We start from the raw sequence: 19,554 nt of genomic DNA, 5'->3' as shown, positions 1-19,554 counted from the left end.
AAAGTTGGTAAACTAAATGCTGCAATGCAAATGCTGTTACAGGGTCATCCTTCAAAATGGCTAATGGTTTGATAAAAACAAATGTACTTGGCAAATGGTGCAATTGTGTAGGATGCAGCAACTTCAGTGAGAGCCCGTTAAAGATTTTTCTGTCTTGAACGTAGTATGCCTGCCATGTTAGGTGCAAATACTATGGCATGCAGGGTATCTGCACTATTTTCTGGCTCTGCAAATATGCCCTTTTCAGATGAACTTTGATCCCATCTGACAGCATCAGAGTGTTGTGGCTGAATCAAGCCACACCCCAAATTACTGAGCACTAGCGAATAGCAACAAGTGTCGGCCTTCACATTGAATGTCCCCATTAGTTTTCTCCAGTCATATTTTGAGAGACTGCTACTAATTATAAGAATGAAATAAAGAAGATTTTTGAAGTGGTTAATATGATAAATGCATGTCATTGCAGGTTTTATATAAGAGCAAATAAAATGAACAAACAATCTTGGCACAAATTCTGACACCAAAGACCCAGCAGCCAAATCTCTAAACTCGGCCCTCAAGACATTGGGGTATGAGAACACCATCTCTAGCCCCACCCACACCCTGGGGAGAGCACTCAACTGGATTTCCCAGCATAACTGCTCACTCTACTGGCCCCACTCCACATTCAGCATACCCACCCCCAGCTCCTCCAACCCCTCACCCCCAACCCCTGCAACCAACCCTCGCAAGAAGCAGCTTTCAGGCCACCTTTGTCCTCTGACCCTGAAACCCTTGCACTAGCGGTACGGTGGCCTTTCATCGTGAGATGTTTTTCGTGTTTTTTTTGCCGCAAATCTTTTCGAAAATACCCATTGAATTGTTTTTAGAGGGGGTTAGTAAATGGCGTGTGGGTGTTTTGGAATAAATACAAATTAAAGAAAGAAAATGAGTTAAGGGGAACCCCCCCCCCAAAAATTGAAAAAATTCAATGGGTTTTTCGTTAAAAATAGCGGTATAAAACCAGCGAAAGAAACCATCCCGCAATGAAAGGACATGGAACCGCACTATGAGGTTGCCATCAAAAACTGCATAGCCCCACTCAAACCCCAACCCACTCCAAAACCTAGTTCACCCCAGACCTCATACTTTACCACTGAGTGCAGCCCGTTTGTGCGATCTTCCCATTCTGACAAAGAAACTGAACTTCAAAGCTTTCTCCAACAAATACAAAAAGGCAATCTGCCAAGCAAAGGCCAAATCTTTTGCATCTAGGATCTCAGAAGCCAAATCCAATACAAAATACATTTTTACCATCTTCAAGGAGCTGGAGACTCCTACACCAGCATCCCAAAAATGCAAAGATAGTCTGGTGTGATGAAATCCAAACAGCTATGCAAACCAAATTGAGTTCCCGGCAAGATAAAATACTAGCTACAAAAGAAGCGCTGCCCAATGCTCAACCCTATTCCGCCCCCCCACACCCCTCGACCATCCCGAACCCTTCTCATTCAAAGCCAAACAGGAACAAGACATCAACATAATGAGGAACAAACCCTCCAACTGCAAAGGTAACGCTTGCCCAGCCACTATCATTAAGGACTGTACAGAAACCCTAGCACCATTTCGGACCACCTTTGCCACAGGGAAAGTCCCTTCCTCCCTCAAGGAAGCCTGGTACGCCCTCTTAAAAGCCCACCCTCGATCCTACCTCCCCTAATAAATTACAGACCCATCACCACTGTCCCATTCCTCTTCGAAATACTGGACAAAGCAGCTTACCTACATTTTTAGCACTTCGTTGAAGAAAATAAAATTCTAGGACTCCGCCAATCTGTTTTCCACCCTAGGCACGGGACTGAGACTGCCCCTACTTGATCTAAAAAAACAGATGGATGATGCCAGAGACCTGGTTAAACGAGCATTTCTCCTACTCCTCGACCTCTCCGCTGCATTCGATCTCGTAGATCACAGTGTCCTTTGCCACCACCTCTCTTCCACTGCCAAGTATTTCCCTGATGCCACAGCCTGATCACCTCATTCTTACAAGCATTCTCTGACTCGGCCTCGCCCACCATCATCATGCTTTGTGGTGGGCCCCCAAGGCTCCCGTCTCTCCCACACGCTACAACATTTTTACATGCCCCCCCTCATCCTTGATGGTATGGGCATCTCCTACACCAACTACATGGATACTCGGATCCTCCTCACCCTTACCGGCAACTATGATACACTCCACAACCCGGAACAATATTTACACCATCCAAGCTTGGATGACAGACCATGGACTATGCCTCAACTCTGACACGAATGACCTCCTCCTGGTAGGTTCCCCCGACACATTAAAAAAAATCTTGATTCCCAATTCAGTCACTTCACCATTGAAAATACCAGTGTCAGGCTCAGTCAAAAACCCTTGGAGTCCAACCTGTCCATGGATAGGCAAATCAGTGCAATTGCCTCCTCTGCTGCCCATCATGCTAAATTAATCAACGCAGCCAGGCCGTCTCTCTATAATATCTGCACCAACATAGCCAGAGCCATCACTGGCTCAAGGCTAGACTACTGCAACATACTTTTTCAAGTCATACAGAACAATGCTCTCCGTGCAGCCCAAAGCATCTTCAAGCGAGAACACATCTTGGAGGCCAGGAAATCAGCTTACTGGCTCCCAATTAAGGAAAGAATTATCGTCAAAGCTCTGACACTGACCCATAACTGCATCCATCTCACCGCACAGGACTACCTCCCACAAAGGATTCACCACACCACCTCTTCAAGACCAACCAGATCACCATATACCAATCTACTCTGTGTGCCCCTAATGAAAAGAACCAGGGCAGGTGGCTCCAGCTTCCCATTTCTCACACATTGGAATGCCCTGCCTCCCACACTCAAGTTGAGGCTTCCCTCATCTCCTTCCGCAAAGCTATGAAAACTCTTCTCTCTACATAACGTTCCACCCATCAGCTATGAATGGCTAACCCGTGACTCGTTGCAAAATTGTACTAAATTTATCTATGGACTGATCCGTAAATGCGTCCCACAAATATTACCATCTCTGTAACTAAGGTTCTTGCAAGTAACAGCGCCTTGATGCCCGTAGACTGCTTGTGCGCTATATAAATGTAATAAAATACATGTGGACATCACCACCCTAGTAGCTATTGCTAGTGGCTCCCGCTCATTGGCCATTAACTACAAGCAGCTCTTGCCAACGTAAGGTTGGAGGCCCCTGCTCTAGAGGGTCCCTTTCAGCCCAGAGAACACAACACCCTAGGATAGCATTACTTTGGATACCAAGTGGAGGTGTGGGGGAATACAGAGCTGCAGCACCAATATAAGGCAAGGCACTGCCATCATATGGAACGGGGACCAGCCATTGCTTTCAAAAACTTTCAAGACTTCCTCTGAATAAACAGTCTTGTTCAGTGTGGCCTTTGATCGTCTGCAAACAGAACATTAAACTTGTTCAAACACTAAAATGTATTTAAAAAAAAAGTCTGGAATGGGCAGTTACCTAAACTATCTTTCTAGCAGACCCACATTTTTGAAGCGCAAAGCACCAGGACCAACCAGAATACCCTTAAACCCAGCAATACAAAATGTTACTTTTGCCCTGAAGTGGGCCTTCTACTACGGCCACCGCCTCCCACATGACAGGCTCGTCTCTCCCCCCTCCACGAGCGTTGGCCTATAACGTTCCTACAACAGATGTGCAAAGTCACACAGTGCTGCTACCAAAAGTAAATGTAGCAAGCTCAATCTGTGTGGGTTGGGGGGTGGAGGAACTCGTTCAGAAACCTTATAGAAAAACCTTTCTAGCGAGAATAGTCTGAAAAAAAACGCTTTGTTCGAGGGCTTTGGCTACAGAACACGAAGCACGAGGGCGAAGGCCAATATTTACTCTGTAATATTGCACCAGTGTTCCATTTATAGATCAAGAAACGTATGCAATAAGCCTGCCAAGGAACCAGATAGATACACAAACCTACCGGAGCAAAATATAAACACTGCACAATGAAACTGAAGCAACCGCAAATTATGAGCACTGCGCAACAGAACGCAATGCACAGGGCACGCTCTTAAAAACCAGAGTGGACGCTCAGACAAGCCAACTGGTGGCCTTACTGAAGCGGGCCTGGAACAAGGTGCAAACCAGTCTGTGTACAACAATTCACCTAGACCGGAGAAAGATCATGGCAGTGTCTTGTGAAAGCGTGTAAATGGCTCCCTTATATACAGATTTCCAATAGAAGGACGGCCCTTGCAACCTAAATAGCAGCTACACACAATGCCCAGGAATAGATCAGCACAACCCCCCTCCCCACAGGGTATTCTTTAGCCGCAACCATCGAAGAAATGCCTCCAACATTACAAAAAACAAAATGGCTAGACTGAAGTGTTTCAATCCAAGGTTGACACCTTGGTTAAGTTTTGGATTTTTAAATCTAGCCCAAAAAAAAACAAAAAAAAACACACTGCCACCTTCAACATACAACTGGAAGCCACCGTCTTGTTCTACTACAGGAGAACAGACTAAATGGCCCCATGGTTATTGGCCACCTGGCATAACTTGTGTATACATGCGTGGTTATAGGGCATCTACATTTCAGTGGAATTTGAACAGTTTTCCCCAGTACTTCCATTTGGTAACCAGTCCGCCGTACACAACTGACTCCACAAGCACCAGATTTACTTTGCTATGGAAGGAGAAAGGAGGCATGTAAGGTAATCCACCTAGAACTGCTGTACTGTGTTTTGAAGAAAAATGCTCGCATGGCTATTAGTGCGAGAAACAACGAGCAGGTGATTTGAAGGTAGCCCCGCCAGTGTAATGTTGTAAAAAGTGTCCAGGTCACCGACAGGTATTATGGTATGCAATTGTCCTTTAGTTTTGGCTATATGGGGCATCATCCAAAACTATCGCGCTGGAGTAAAGCTGGGGCAATGGTATATGAGGGATAATGTTTGTAGGAGTTATGTTATTTACTTACCAATCGACAGCCCATAGCCTGCTAGTCAATGGGGAAATTCCTGCCCCAAAACAAACGCACTTCCACCTGGGATCTCTAAACTAGCTATCAAACTACACGAAAGGGCCCGTCAGTGTTTTTCCAAAGCAGTCTGAATGTTAATTGCAGTGGTCAACACTACTGGTGGGATAAAGATTTAACCCGGTTTGCCTTCAGCCATTTCATGTGCGTGTCCTTCAAGAAGTCCTGTTAAAAGCAAACAAAAACAAGTTACAGCTTGTGTATAGTTTTTATTAAAACCATCACAAAGCCAAGGCCACAAACAATTTAGAACTCCAAGCCGAGGACCTGGAAAACAGATCCTGAAGATCCAACATCAGGGTCAAAGGCCTCCTGAGACAATCCTGGATAAGGATCTGCAGGACACCAACACTGCTTTAGCAGTATACTGACCACCCAGCCAGAAAAGGGAGTTTGACAAGGAACGAGCCGGGGACAAGACCCAGAGAAGTAGTAATAGCAATAACGTCCTTCAGGTTGAAAGAAGACATCCTGAAAGCAGCACATACCCACAAAGGAAGTCTGCTCAGAGGCTGCATACAACTATACTAAGACCTGGCACTAGTCACACTCCATAAAAGTAGGCTCATGCAACTGGTCACGAAAGCCCTGAAAGCGAAACAAATTATGTACAGATGGGCCTATCCTTCTGTGAGGGGAAACAAGGAGAATTAGCACATGCGAAGAAGGTCTCACACTGCTACAATTGGAAAGTGAGCAGACGGCAGTCCACAACAGTCCCCCCAACAGCCAGCACAACCCCTAGGAATAGTTGATAGAAAAGAAAAAGAGGGCAGGGAAAAGAAACTGTCTGGCCCATTCCAAAACCAAGAAAGAGGGGCACAAAACAAACGCACGGCAGCCACTGGTACAGACGACCGAGAGGCGTCATGCCAAGGAAGACAGGTCGCAAGCATGCCAAGGAAGACATGTCGCAAGAGGAAACATAAGAAATCTACACGGAGGTAGGAGCAGAGTACATTTTGGAATCCGATTTGGGATAGGCAGCAATCCTGACACTGACAAATGGGGGTGCAGAGGTGGCTCAATGCCTGAGGGGGGGATTCCTAGGAACCCTAGGCACGGAAGCCTCCAGGAAAAAGACAAAGGGAGGGGGTGGGGGGTCTCAAGGGAAAAGAGGGAGTAAGCCAAAACACATGAAACACGATAAAGGCCCAGAGTGCGAAGAGAGCAAAAGAAAAGGATTGCTGAGCTGAAGGAGGGGGGGGGGGGACATCGCAAAGTCAACAAAAATGAGGCAAGAGCATTATGGTAGATCCATACCTCAATGGCTGAAGCGACAATATCTGAATTTACAGGGGCTAATCTCTCCCAATAAACCCTGAGCAATCTTAAGCAGACTGGAATAGATGCAAGCAGCAATTGCAATCCTGCAAGAGACCATCTTCCAGTGGATGAGAAAAGGCTGTGAAATAGGTCCTTCCCCCTGCCCCCCTCCCCCCATCAATACTTTGCCTCCAGTGGCACGAAAACGGAGAGTAGCCATATTCTTCAAAGAAAAAAAAAAAAAGACTTGGGATTTCAGAAACGGCATCTGATCTAAGACGAAGAGCGGAGATACCTGGGGATTAAAAGGTACAATCAAAGGGCGGACCTACACGATCCTGGCAGTATATGTACCCAATGATAAACAAGATGCATACATTACCGAGCTCCTGCAGAAAATAGGGAGTTGTTGCGAAGGCCAGTTAATCATAGAAGGGGACTTTAACTGCGTGATGGACCCAAGTCCCGATAAAACTCCCGCCCACAGCAGCAGACCAAAGAAATAGCCGAGCCCTGGGGACATTTTTTAGACACTTAGGAGTGATCGAAACCTGGCGTTTATGTACATAAAGGCTATTTTAGGATAGACATGGTCCTAGTCGCAGCAGCCCTAATACCCCAGGGGACAAAGGTAGAGATCGGGGTACAATACCTCCGATTACACACCACTAATTGTCAGTATAGAGATGAAGGAACAGAACGTCCACCGTGGAGGCTAACCAAGCTGATCCTGGGAGATATAACGCACATGGCGGGAACCATAATTAAATTCTTCCAAGAAAATGATAATGGGGAGGTTGATTGGAAAACAGTCTGGGGTAAGGCAATAGTGCGAGGCGAATTCATAGCACAGTCAGCGGCATACTACAGAGAGAGGGTCCCAATAACTCAATTTAGAAAGCAACTGAAAGAGGCAGAGAATAAACATAAAAATCCCACAAATGCAAACATTGTGGTGGGAACTAAATAAAACCTGAGCCCAGTTAGAAAGTCAATACGGCGGATAGAGTGGCACAGTCGCTACTATACACCAAACAGTCCTACTATGTGTATGGGGGAAACCGAACAGATTCCTCGCAGCTAAACTGAAAATCACAATTTAAGAATAGACATGTGAAATAAGCAGGACTGAAGAAGAAAAGTTAGAAACAATGGTTCAGTTCCATGAAGAGCTACTACACAAAGAAAACCTAAACTGGGCAGACCAAAGTTACTACTTGTAACTGACTCTGCTACCCCAAATTTCAAAACATGACAGGGATTAGGGGGACAAATTAGCGATACCACCGGGGAATAAAGCCCAAAGCCCGGACAGCTTGGGGAACATCTACTACAAAATCGCACACAATTACTAGCGCCCCTTTCCTGTCTTTTCAACAGAGACAGGGTTGGTCTGAGACATGGCGAGATCGTTGACAATATTAACCCTAAAACCAGGTAAGGACCCCTCGGAATGTGCCAGCTACCGCCCAATTGCACTCCTGAACATGGACACAACTTAATGCGAAACTAATAGCAAACAGATTGAGGAGGGTCCTCCCCGGAATTATGCACAAGGACCAAGTGGGGTTCATTAGAGGGGGCATACGCACGAACGTTAGACGGGCCATAGATCTAATCTAATGGGGGACAGGGACAAACAGACATTTTCAATTGCTGCCATAGATGCTAAGCGGACCTTTGACAGTTTAGACTGGGAGTACCTAAAATTGGTTCCAGAGGGCTTTGGGTGTGGGTCAATGTTCAGTAAAATGATTCTGGCAAATTTCCAGGGCCCGTCCATATACTTCCTAGTGAATGGCCAGAATCAAAAACAGGTAGACATTGGGGTACACACCATTGATGCCCCCTATCCCCATTATCTTTGTAATGGTGATGGAGCCCTTTGCAGTGCAGGTCAGAGGTGATCTGGAAATAAATGGGGTACAAGTTGGAGGCATAAGGCAAAAAATAGCATATGCGAACGACATAATGCTTTACATGGGGACACTAGGAACACTGCCGAAGGCCATAGTGAAGTTAGGAGTTTGCCAACATGTCAGGGTTTGCAGTAACCTATTCTAAATCCAAAGCATCAAATATAACCGAGGAGACGGAGGCGAGTACGAGGGAAAGGTACCCCCTAATCTGGGAAAAAACACCTTATACATCCGGGAACCTATTTAGAGAAAATATCCCACCGCTTTGGAACAAACTACAAGAGGACCTGCAGAGATGGGACAACCAAGAACGGTCGTGGTTAGCAAGAATTGCAGCAACAAAGATGACCCTCCTCCCCTGCCTTCTATAAGTGGTGGGCTCGGTGTCAACTGAAATCCCTCCCTGTCTAATTAAGGAACTCTAGAACACAATGATCAAGTTTATCTGGAAAAAAAAAATAAATAAACATTCACAAATTTAAGAGACCCCGAATACAAAGAGGCATCCTTACACATCCTCCCGTTACTGGGAGGCCTAGGGGCTCTGGACATCGGGAGGTATATTAGGTCTGCACACTTGGCCCCAATGCTCAACTGGGCAAGATGGGGGAAACAAAAGGTTGGTGTGGGAAAAACAAAAGCTTGGTGTGGGACTCTAACAAGCGAGCCGCCTCGATCCCATTAATAGCGCTCCAAGCATTAAACTTAGAGCCAGTGAGTCTGAGGGGGGGGAGGGGGGGACTACTAGAGACTACCAAGTTATCCCTGCACTGCTGGGGCAGAGCCATGCAAACGAAACATCAGCATCAGGCTGGGTTAAGGCCCATTCTCCCCAGTGGCACACAACGCATATTTCACTCCAGGCCTACAGCCCTACAGCAGAAATTCTGGGAAGGGGTGGAAGCCCTGACCTTAAGAGAAATGCATCAGGATGGCACCCCTCTATCCTTCACAGAGTGTAAAAAGAAAGGTTCAAATACACACAAATAAGACATTGGAAAGCAAGAACGAGGGTCTATAATTAACCATGCAGGAAGGTGAGGCACTAGGAGGGATATCCAGACTATATAGATTGCTTGACAGAGCACAACCAGCAATCTCCCGTACAATGTGAGCTGGGAAAGACATCAGGGAAACAGAGGTATGGAATCAGATATGGGCAAGAGCGCACAAATCCTCTAGATACACAGTGATCAAAGAAGCAGTGTATAAACTTTGCTACAGATGGTATATGCCCCTACACAAAATTAATCCCGAATACCTACCAGAATGCTGGAGGCAATGTGGGGAGAGAGGAGATTTGTACCACATGTGGTGGTCATGCCCTAAAGTAATGACCTACTGGAAAGTACTAGGGCAAATCAAAGACATAACATGCAAGGAATTGCCACTTCGCCTAAAATAGTCCTATTAGGAGCGGTAGCAGAAGGGTCTTATGCGGCATTAGGTCACAATGCTGCCCTAATCACTCACCTATTGTCGGCGGCAAGAAAGACGCTGGCACAACATTGGAAGAAGAAAGAAGGTCCAACAATGACATGGTGGTTGGTCAAGGTCTGGGGGCTCATGGCAATGGAGAAAGTAACGGCCTAAAAAGCAGGAAAATACCAGAAATTCCTGTATACCTGGGCCCCTTCCAGGATTGTGGAAGACAGAAGCCCATTTTTATAAACCACTGAAAACATTCATGTCCAGTGATAGCCAAAAAGGATCAAGACTCCCATACAGGAAAGGATCTGAGGAAGGAATAAGACTGGTGCCCAATGAAAAGAGCTCAGGGGGTGGGATAAGGGGGGGCCATGAATAAAAGGGTAAAATCTCTGGGGTTACTGTTGAAAGCTGTAAACAAAGTGAGTTCATATTGCTATAAGTTATACATTGTCGAATGTGTTTAATGTAAGCTGTTTTTACCTCTGACTGAAAATAAAAACCATTAAAAAAAACTTCACAAAAAGATGTCTTTAAATGATTTACAATATATCATACATTTCTCTACGTTATTTTTTGTTATGTTATTTTGCATTTATATAGCGCCTTATATACACCATTGGTATGGTCTGAAGGCGTTGGTAGGTTTAACGCCCTTGGGAACCGAAGTTCAGGTCAGTAGAGAGAGTAGAGAGTCCAAAAGTGCGTGCGCGCACCAGGTATGTGTGCAGCTGGTGCGGAATTCAAGTGGTAGCTGCTTCTTAGCTGTAGGTGTGGTGGTTGAGAGATCAGGATATGTGTTCGCTCTTGTCGGCTTTAGCCAGAACGAGTGTGGCTGCGTTAGGCCTGAGGAGAACGCCTGGCTGGGGGTGTGAAAACAGCAATGTTTACTTAGAGTGATGTGGAGTAAGCGTGAGATGAGAAGAGTTATACCGAATGGTGTCATAGTATCTGTGTGTTCTAGATGAGTGGTGGTATGATGTATGTTTTCAAGTGTTTCCTTCATTCCAAAGCATATGAAGTATGTCACGTGTGGGCAGGTCCGTCTATGCATTTTTGTTCATTTCAGGTGTTCAATTGTCCTACACATTCACGTCTTACTCATGTGCTCTGGTTCACGTTGCAAGCTCAAGTCTGACCTTCATTCTCCAGTGTGCTTCACGCATGCTCTCATGTGTTCCATCCAAATGCAATACTGTCCTTCTTGTGCATGCACACTAGTCTACCCCGCGCTTGTACTTTTGTCTGCTTACGCGCTCATCTGCTCATCCGCTCCCCACACTCATCCGCTCCCCACACTCAAACAATTCATAATTATATCCAACAAATCTTCATATTAAAAATGTCTTTACATAATCAGAGTGGTGAAATTCCACCTTCATAAGATAAGAAAAAAGAAAATGTGCCCCCTTACAAGTTAGCTGAGCAAACCAATTTAGAGCCAGCTGATCCAGTTCATAGTACAATACATCATTACTCTAGGATATACCCAACTAGCCTTGCATGGGATTTACTTACTCTTCCATCTGGAGCATATGGCATTTTAAAACCATAATCTAAAACAACTTAAAATTTGACAAGAATCTAAACAGCGTCATCTGTAGATGAAGTTATTAACCATGCAGTATATTCCCCAAAGGTGTTCCGAGAAGAGCCCCCCGCCCCTATAATAAGGGACGAATCAAAATAAGCGCTGCAGACGTACAGAGGGCCAGTAAAGCATCAGATGGTGCTATATTTCTGTGCCTCCACTCTCCCCTGCACAGCCATGATCTTTGGTTAGTAAGGCATTTAATATAAAAAAATGTTACTGCGCACTTTTGTAGGGGGTGGGGGAGCGCTTCAGGTAGGGGTCAACTTAACCAGATATTTTTTGGGCCGAAATAAAATGCATATATAGCCGAGAGCTCACAGTCATTCGCCAAGTTCAAATTACCCATTTCTTTTTACATTCTCAGTGTTAGACACCAGCATCTCCATACTCCAACCAATTTTCTTTAGTAGCATCTGGCAATCTGTGGGCTTCCCCCATATAGTTATCCTGTGGTATTCCTTCCAAGTTTCCGACTCAGTAATGCAAATAGTGACCGATCATTGCCAGTAAGGGGTTTTCTATATAGGCTCAGTCTCCTCCACTCAACCAGACTCTAGAGATTGAAGCCTGAACTCCTACCAAATAGCTGCAAAACACCACGCATTTTGGTAACCAGTCCAAGACCAACCTGCAGAGCTCTTTAGTTCCTTTTGAAACCATGCCAGAAAGAATACAGACCCATAAATATAGATGCAGCACCACCTTCTGGCGGTAGATTTAGCACCAGTATGATTGAAAATTTGCCATACAACTTTTTTGCTTGTGGAATACAATTTTGGACCTTGTCCTTCATGTAATTGCGGAGGAAACTTTCCCTTGGGAAGCCAACGATACGAAATCCTAGTTAGACCATATGGTTTTTGACAGCAAGTTCGGTTTTATTCAGCATCAGCTATGGGAGGGACAGTTGTTTTCTGTTTACCAAGTCTGGGAATTAGTTTTCCCAGGATTTAACCTCAAAAGGATGTTCATAACATACTAGTTAAGTGCAAGTCATTAGTCTCCGCACACCTATGGGTGTGTGACCCACAGTATAAAGTCGTCAGCCTGCCCAGCATACTCCCACCCCTCCCAGGCTGGGGATGTCGAGCACCTTACCTATATCCGCTATTATAATGATTTGAATAGCTATTATATGCCCAGGTACTTCCACAATTCACAGCTATTCCTTTAATGGCCAGTTAGTATCCCTACAGCACTGCATAGCAAATGTTTTCCCCATACCTACACAAAAGCCAAAACGGTCAATGCTGGTTTACAATTGAAGGAGATCTGGATCCTGAGGAGGCGACAAAATGCCAGGGTCGACTAACACAAATGCACTTCACACAAAAGGGGTACAGGTCTCAGACCCAGGGCATCACCAGCTTCTCAACACCCAATAAGAAAAGTCATTACACGTCAGTGAATGGCTGGCTCTCCTCGCCCCTCGCTGACAAAACTTTAACAAGCAACATGAAGCATCTACATTGCACATGGCACCCAACCAAACAGAGCTCTCAAGTTAGGCCATGAGTGATAAGGCTAGCCGGTCCTGTGCTTCCCTTTGTTATGGGACTTGTTCCATTTGCAATATAGGACACTCACATTATTCCAAGCAAAAACAGATGCTTTCTTGGCTAGACCACAGCCAAACACCACATGGTACAAAAGTAATGCAACCAAATTACAAATGTAATCCCACCAGTACGATAAAAAGGAACAGTGTGCCTAGCATATTTCACACTGTCCCAGTGGGAGGTGGAGAGTACCATGTACATTCGTGTACAATATGTATATACATCCCTGGGAAGATTTGTTAAATCTTCCCAAAGACTTTACAGGGGACCGAGGGGGGGGCTCGTTACATAAGTGACACGCAAATCAAAATATGCAGTGCATGGAGAAACATCATTGATTCCAGTAACTGATTGTGCTATGCACGCGCTGAACATCTTCAAATCAGCCTCACGTTGTCCCCAGATATTTTCTCATTAATGACCCAGAGCAAAGAAAATTGCAGTCAAAACATGCCTTAACATTAACCCATGCTCATCAATATAGGTTACGGTAACATGCCTTTATACTGCTGTAAATAAGCACTAATACTATTGCGCATCAAGATGCACAGCAACACATGGCACCAGATAAACAAAATCAGGCACGAAGAACCCAAAGATCAGAAAAAACGGTCTTTGAAAATAAATCCACAAGTGCCCCAAGCAGAAGGGTTAAGCTCTGGGCTACTTCTGGTCTATAACCAGAAGATGTGCAAAAGCCAAATGCAGTGCTCAAAATTAAGGTTGGATAAGCAAAAGCTAAAAGCAGCTCCTGGTTAGCTAGAATTAACCAGTGACTGGGAGCTACAACTGGCTAACAAGGCGCTAGGACATAACGATCCCCAAATCAAACTTCACATAAGATGGAAACGTATAATTGTGTGCATTATTTATCACTTTAAATCTTTTATAGCTGTGTCTTAATGTTTATTTATAGATTGTTCAACATTAGGTGACCTGGGGAGTCAGAAGTAGCTCCTGGTAGCTGTTAGTGTCTAGCTACTAAGCAGGCTAGAAATAGCTCCCATGAATTTCAACCCCTGCAAAATGAAACTTCTGGGGGGGAGGGGGTGGCGCAGCAGTAAGAAACTGGATGGATTAGCAGATGACACCAGGGCAAATCAATATGAGACTGAACTTCCCCTTTGGTAAATAAACAAGCAACTATTGGGTGGGCACCGTTTCCATGTAAGCATACATCCATAAGAAAAAGTTAAATTCTTGCATGTTTTTATCACCTACACACTGCCTTTAATTTCTGGTTTGTAAAATACACTGACAACAGAATACCAAGGGCAAGGACAAGGTTGCAAGTTGCATGGCAGTCAGACCTCAGTGGCAATCAGGCGCACGCCTTCTAGAATAAGGGTGACATACGTACGATATTATAAATACCACTGGCTCTTCAAATACCATCTTGGGAGTGGTGATGCCATTAAGGGCCCCCATGGTTATCAAGGTCAATTATCAGGATGCTGTTCTAAGCTAATGTGGGGACGTAGACTTCCCGTCAGTTTAATCTGGTAGAACAGGCAGGTGACCATTTTCTAGAGGTTTGCCGCAAAATTTTAACAGAGGGGTTTCATGTTGCCTATTGGACCCGGTTATAATTGAAAACAGAAGTAGCAAAGTCAAAGTTTACAAGGGGGGGGTGGTCGGGTCAATGGGAAGAAGGAGCACAGATAACCTACTGGACAGATTGGTCGTGCCCAATTTAAGGATCATTTAAGGTTTAAACCAATACCAGAAGTAGGTGTTAAAATACCATCTAACAGACTAGACATGCAGAAGTACATCTCTGGATCACTCACTGGTCAGCTGGATTTATGGTTCTAAATCACATCTTGCACCTTCAAATGGATATTTTATTTATATCGCGCTCATACACAGGTGTTCCAGAGCGCGACCAGGTAAAGGGAGGGGAACAGGAGCGAGAACATGATCTTACTAGGCCCAGTAATCCCAGATAACCCTGGGATAAGGAATTGTGTGGGGAACATGAGGGTGGCAATTGGCTAGTGACAAGGATGGAGAACAGGAATTACTTCAAAAACATATGCCTCATCTTTCATTCTTCCTTCATCTTCTAAAACTAATAGCAGCTTTATCTCCCCGTCCCCCAGACACCCTCGGTTAACTCATTCCAGCTTCACTTTCTACAAAATGAACACAGGGACTTTGATGTCCCAGCATTTGAGCAGCTCAACTACCTAGATATTTTTAAAAGAGGCAAAACTAAGGGAGGACCCGGTCATCCTTATCTGCAACATAATTAGGATAGGTTGAACACCATGCCTAAAAGTTAAACACATATGCACGACCATACTGGCTGGCCTATCGAGCAACACCCGAAAACAAAAGCAAAATGATAGTGTGGGACAGTTTTTGGGGTCAAATTGGGACAGCCACCTACCCCCAATGTGGGCCAGTTTGATGAGTTACTTCATTATGCGGTTAGTATAGTAGTTATTGTTGCTTAAATATTCTTTAAATTGTATCACATTTAATTTTTAAAAACTCCCCATTAAGTAGTATTCAAACTGTCACAAAAGCAATGAATTGCGATAGCAACTGTGGCCACTTTTTCCCCCCATTGGCGCCCGAGACAAGTTATGCCCCAGGCTCACCCTGAGCAACACCCATGTTTCACGCACGCACTGGGCCATTCGTACTGCACGCCCCGCCATTTCTTCCCTCACTACACGATTTTCCGGTCCATTGCTTCCAACACACAACGACCTTACTGGGTGGCACACAATGAGCCTTACATCGGAAAAGGTGTCCGTGCTTTAAGACTACTACGGGTGGGGACGGGGTGAATTTGCGCAGTATAGGCAACATGACGACAATGCTAATATTTCCTTAACAGGCGCCGTAGAAATACTGCATGGGAGCAAATGTGGGTTAATTACGCCATGCAAAATGTGCTATGCACACCCATCCCAATTCCAACGTGACAACAAAAATTCACCATTCCCAATCTTCAGCTGACTGAAATCTGTTCGCACCTCTCCCATTATGGGGTCAGCGGGTCATATTAGCGCCTGGGAGCAAAAATACTGGAAAAATTGCGCCCGATACCAAAAGTTCACACAAAAAACCTAGAGATGCGTTTGCATGTCTACACACAGCAAATGGCAGGCGCCCGCGTCATCATAGCACTACTGCTCCAAGGCACTGGGGCAGGTCTGGATGGTGAGGTCATCCAGGCAAGAGTCCCCCGCCTCCCTTCCCCCTCCTCTAATCACGGGAAGGGCGAGCCACTGCCAGGCGTCTGGCCGGCCTTAGTCACCGGCCCTTTGACGTAAACACAGACACATGCTTCCAATCCGAGAAAGCAGCACGGGTACCGCCGGGTTCCCAGCTGCTGAATCAGCGTTTCCCGGCGGCGTGCAGGGGGGAAAGGACGCTCTACTGAGGCTACAAGTCGGCCCTATGCGCTTCAGCGGCGCAAACCCCCTCCCCTCACCCTTCCGACTTCTGCAGAGGGCGTGAGCGGGGCAGGACCCGGAGCAGCCAGTCATTGACGCACCCCGAGGAAAAACATCCACCTTCTCAGGCCTGCTGACACCCGGCCTCCCCGCCCCTCCGCGGGAAAACAAGAAAAAATGCAGAGCTTCAATGGAGTAAATCACGAGGTCACTGCGTTATCCAAGGAGGAGAAATCTGTCCCGGCAATGCGGAGTGACGGTGGACAACTCCCACGTGAGAGGGGGCTCACATCCCCTCAAAAGCTTATGGGGGGGGGGTGGGCGTGTGTCTGCTGCTTAGCTTACAACCTGTAAATAAAAACACCAAATGGTCCCAGGGTTTCGGCAACCAACAGTTAATTGTGATCACCCGCTTGTGGTCCAATGTTACACACAAAAAAAAAATACATGCCAAAGCTGAGGGAAACCAAACAATGTACAGTTAAATAAAATGCATTATCTGGCTGGCGTCCCAGCAAAAAACGCCTTCGTTATTTGCCACCAATAGCCAAACCAGTTGGGAATATTATTCCCAACATATCAACCCCCATCCCTTCACGCCAAAAAAAAAACTTTAAAAAATGCCAAGTACCTGGCTCACTAGTATGCAATTGTAATAGATCCGTTGGAATTCCCTAAGAGACGTCAGGAAAGGGTTAACGAAATTCACCAATGGGGAATGAGGATTTAAAAAGCGGAAAAAATCTATGTTGATACCAAGTTGCAAGTCAAAAAGAGTAAGGCTCCAAAAAAAAAAAACGCAAACACAAAAAGGACATCAGCGTGCACAACACGATTGGCACGAGGTGGTCTCGCCGTGCACGCTATAATAGCAAAGTAATGCAAAACGTTTGAGATTAGAACAGAACACTCAAACTGAGAAACAAAATACTATAATGCATGGTGTTGACCCGGGAAAATAAACCGTAGGAAGTTGGCAACAAGTGCAAAAGATATCATGAAAGGGCAAGGCTGGATCCTTGAGGGTGAGGCGGCGGCGACGGCGCACCGCCCCACGCCTGCGGGCAGGCACCAGTTTGTTTTGAGGCTGGCCGCCTTCACGTGTGAACCAACAAAAGCTGTGAACTTGGTAATCCCCACGGGCCGGCCCGACCGCCCGCTGCTCTGCCATGCCTAGGCGCCCTGGAGGAGGGAGGGGCGAGGGCAGGCATGCTTTAAAGGAGCAAAAATGGAAAGCTGCGAGCCGCCGCGTGCGCAGGCAGACCAGGGACGCAGGGGCCACGCGCCCGAGCCTTCCCGGAGCAGAGCGCGTGCGGACATAAACAAGCGTGAAGCTCGACTTGCAGCAAAACTCGTCAAGCTCGCCACCTGTCGAGATTACTGGCCACCAATAACAGCACGAGGAATCCAGTAGCTGCCGCCCTTTGAACTTCTTTGGTTACAAATCTATCTCTGCATCGGCCAGTGGGGACGCAGACGCACGCAGCCACCGCGCCCCATAAGGAGCAGCGTACGGCTGGTCTCGCATGCATGACAGCCATTGCATGCCGCTGCGCCCGCCAAGAGAACGCATCGGGGTCGGCGCGGCTCGCGAGCCTGGCCACAGAGCCCCGGCCCTCTGTGAGGGCACTACCTAGAAAAATTGCAAGCCACAGTTTAGTATTTCATGGGCACTGCACCCTACGTGAAAGGGGGGCGGGTGCAGCCAGCGCAAACCAGAGGGACGATCGCACAGTTCGGTGGCTTGAAGGGAAATGCTGCACACTGCTGGCTAACTTAGGCATTATTCGAGCAGTTGCCCCCCTTCCTCCCCCCAATCCTTTTAGCATGGCATGTTTTCAAACGGGGGCCATCCACCCGTTTCTCCCCATCTGGAAACATGCTATGCAAGAAGAAGAAAAAGGCCATTCTGCCCTTGCCACGCAAGGTTTCGTCACGGGGGCTTCAAAAAGCGGAGGAGAGCTGGACGTTTACTCAAACTATGCGTTTGCGCGTTAACTTAACTTTCCACAGGAGTACAATACCTTACTATTCGCTAAAGTAACACAATCACACCCATCCTCAATTGCACAAGCCAAGGGATTAGTCCAAGCACATGTCAAATGACTCGCACCCCAGCACGCTTTTCCCAGACGTCGAACGCTCTGCAATACTTACCCTACACCTCCCCGTGGCTTCTCGGAGACCTGCGTGGCGAAGTACCACAGCCTGCTCGCACACACCCTCCAGCAAGCCCACTACCAAAGTAGTCTCCCCCCTTCTTACCTGCCGCCCAGGGCCTGTTCTCCACGAGCAGAGGACCGCCTTCTCCTGCACTTCCGAGGACTTTTTTTTCTCTTTTTCTCTCCACTCCTTGGTTAGTTCCTCGACGAGTAAACACGCCGCCCCCTCCCCACCCCTCACACAAATTCAATAAAAAACAAGTATAAAAACACAGCGGCTGTCCTTCCTTGGTGCCCTCGCACCTAGCCCCCAAAATGTCAAGAGTTTAAAAAAAAAAAAGCAGGTAAAAAAAAATCCTGTGGCCACGAAGCTTGTCTGCACGCTGCGACTCAGCTGGTCTCTCTCCTCCACAGGCGGCTCCTCCTACCCCAGCTGTAGGGCCTTTTAAACACTCCTCCTACTCAGGCTCGTGCACGCCCAGCCCTGCCCGGGGGCGAGCCCAGACTCGTCCTAGGCTGTGGAGCGCGCCCCCACCCCGGGGCAAAGGAGGTGGGGAAACCCCCCGCCCCTCAGAAGGAGGTCGAAGGCTGCGGGAGGTTGGGTTTACGTAAACCTCAAGCGCCTTCGCTGGGACAGCTCGGCCTCAGTCCTGTCAGGCTGTCAAAATGTAAGCGAGGACCGACTGCCCTGGGAAGGCTTTTTTCAACTTCAGCCTCGTCTGTGCCACGAGAAACTTCGCCCTGAGGTGTATCGGAGTATATCAGTATTCGGGACCACTGTGGCAGATTATAGCGGTTCTTTATAATATTGTTATTTTGGACACAGGATAAACAATAGTATTGCATTGCCAAACACGATTCTTCAACCTTTCCAGAAATAAGAGGCGCACCACCCCGCCCCTCAGCTGTTCGTCCGCTGAGGGAAAGGCCCCTACTAGTTTGTGAACTAAAAATAGCAGTTGGCACTCGTGCCCCCGCCTCACTGCTTCACCCCAGACAAAGTACTCCCAGACAGGATGTGTCTTCCGGGCCCGGGCACGCCTTCTGCTCCTCTTCTCCTGGCTGCTGACTTTGACCTCCAAGCTGCCCGAGGTTAGGCAGGCAAAAAAAAATATGCAGGCGGTGTCACTAGCTAACTCCTCCGTGCCAGCGGGCGCTACGTTTTCAGTTTTGGACTATT

The 19,554-nt window shown here is 46.7% G+C and overlaps 1 protein-coding gene across 5 annotated transcripts in view; it reads right to left on the bottom strand.

Annotated features, from left to right (window-relative positions):
- The window catches only part of GRB10 (growth factor receptor bound protein 10), an 848,605-nt gene extending 829,797 nt beyond the window's left edge, over positions 1-18,808 (bottom strand). For 4 of the 5 annotated variants that reach the window (XM_069613407.1, XM_069613409.1, XM_069613406.1 and 1 more), the window contains exon 1: positions 18,478-18,808. The gene's annotated coding sequence lies outside the window, so the exon portion shown is untranslated. Of the gene's footprint in view, positions 1-18,369; positions 18,450-18,477 lie in introns of those variants that run through there. The other variant, XM_069613410.1, reaches the window with a different exon arrangement.
- Positions 18,809-19,554: the final 746 nt, after the last annotated feature.

This window comes from Ambystoma mexicanum, chromosome 5p, assembly GCF_040938575.1.
Source record: "Ambystoma mexicanum isolate Mex_15411 chromosome 5p, UKY_AmexF1_1, whole genome shotgun sequence".
NCBI classification, from domain to species: Eukaryota; Metazoa; Chordata; class Amphibia; order Caudata; family Ambystomatidae; genus Ambystoma; species Ambystoma mexicanum.
The sequence above is the reverse complement of the archived record's forward strand: the minus strand, read 5'-3'. Positions and strand labels throughout refer to the sequence as shown.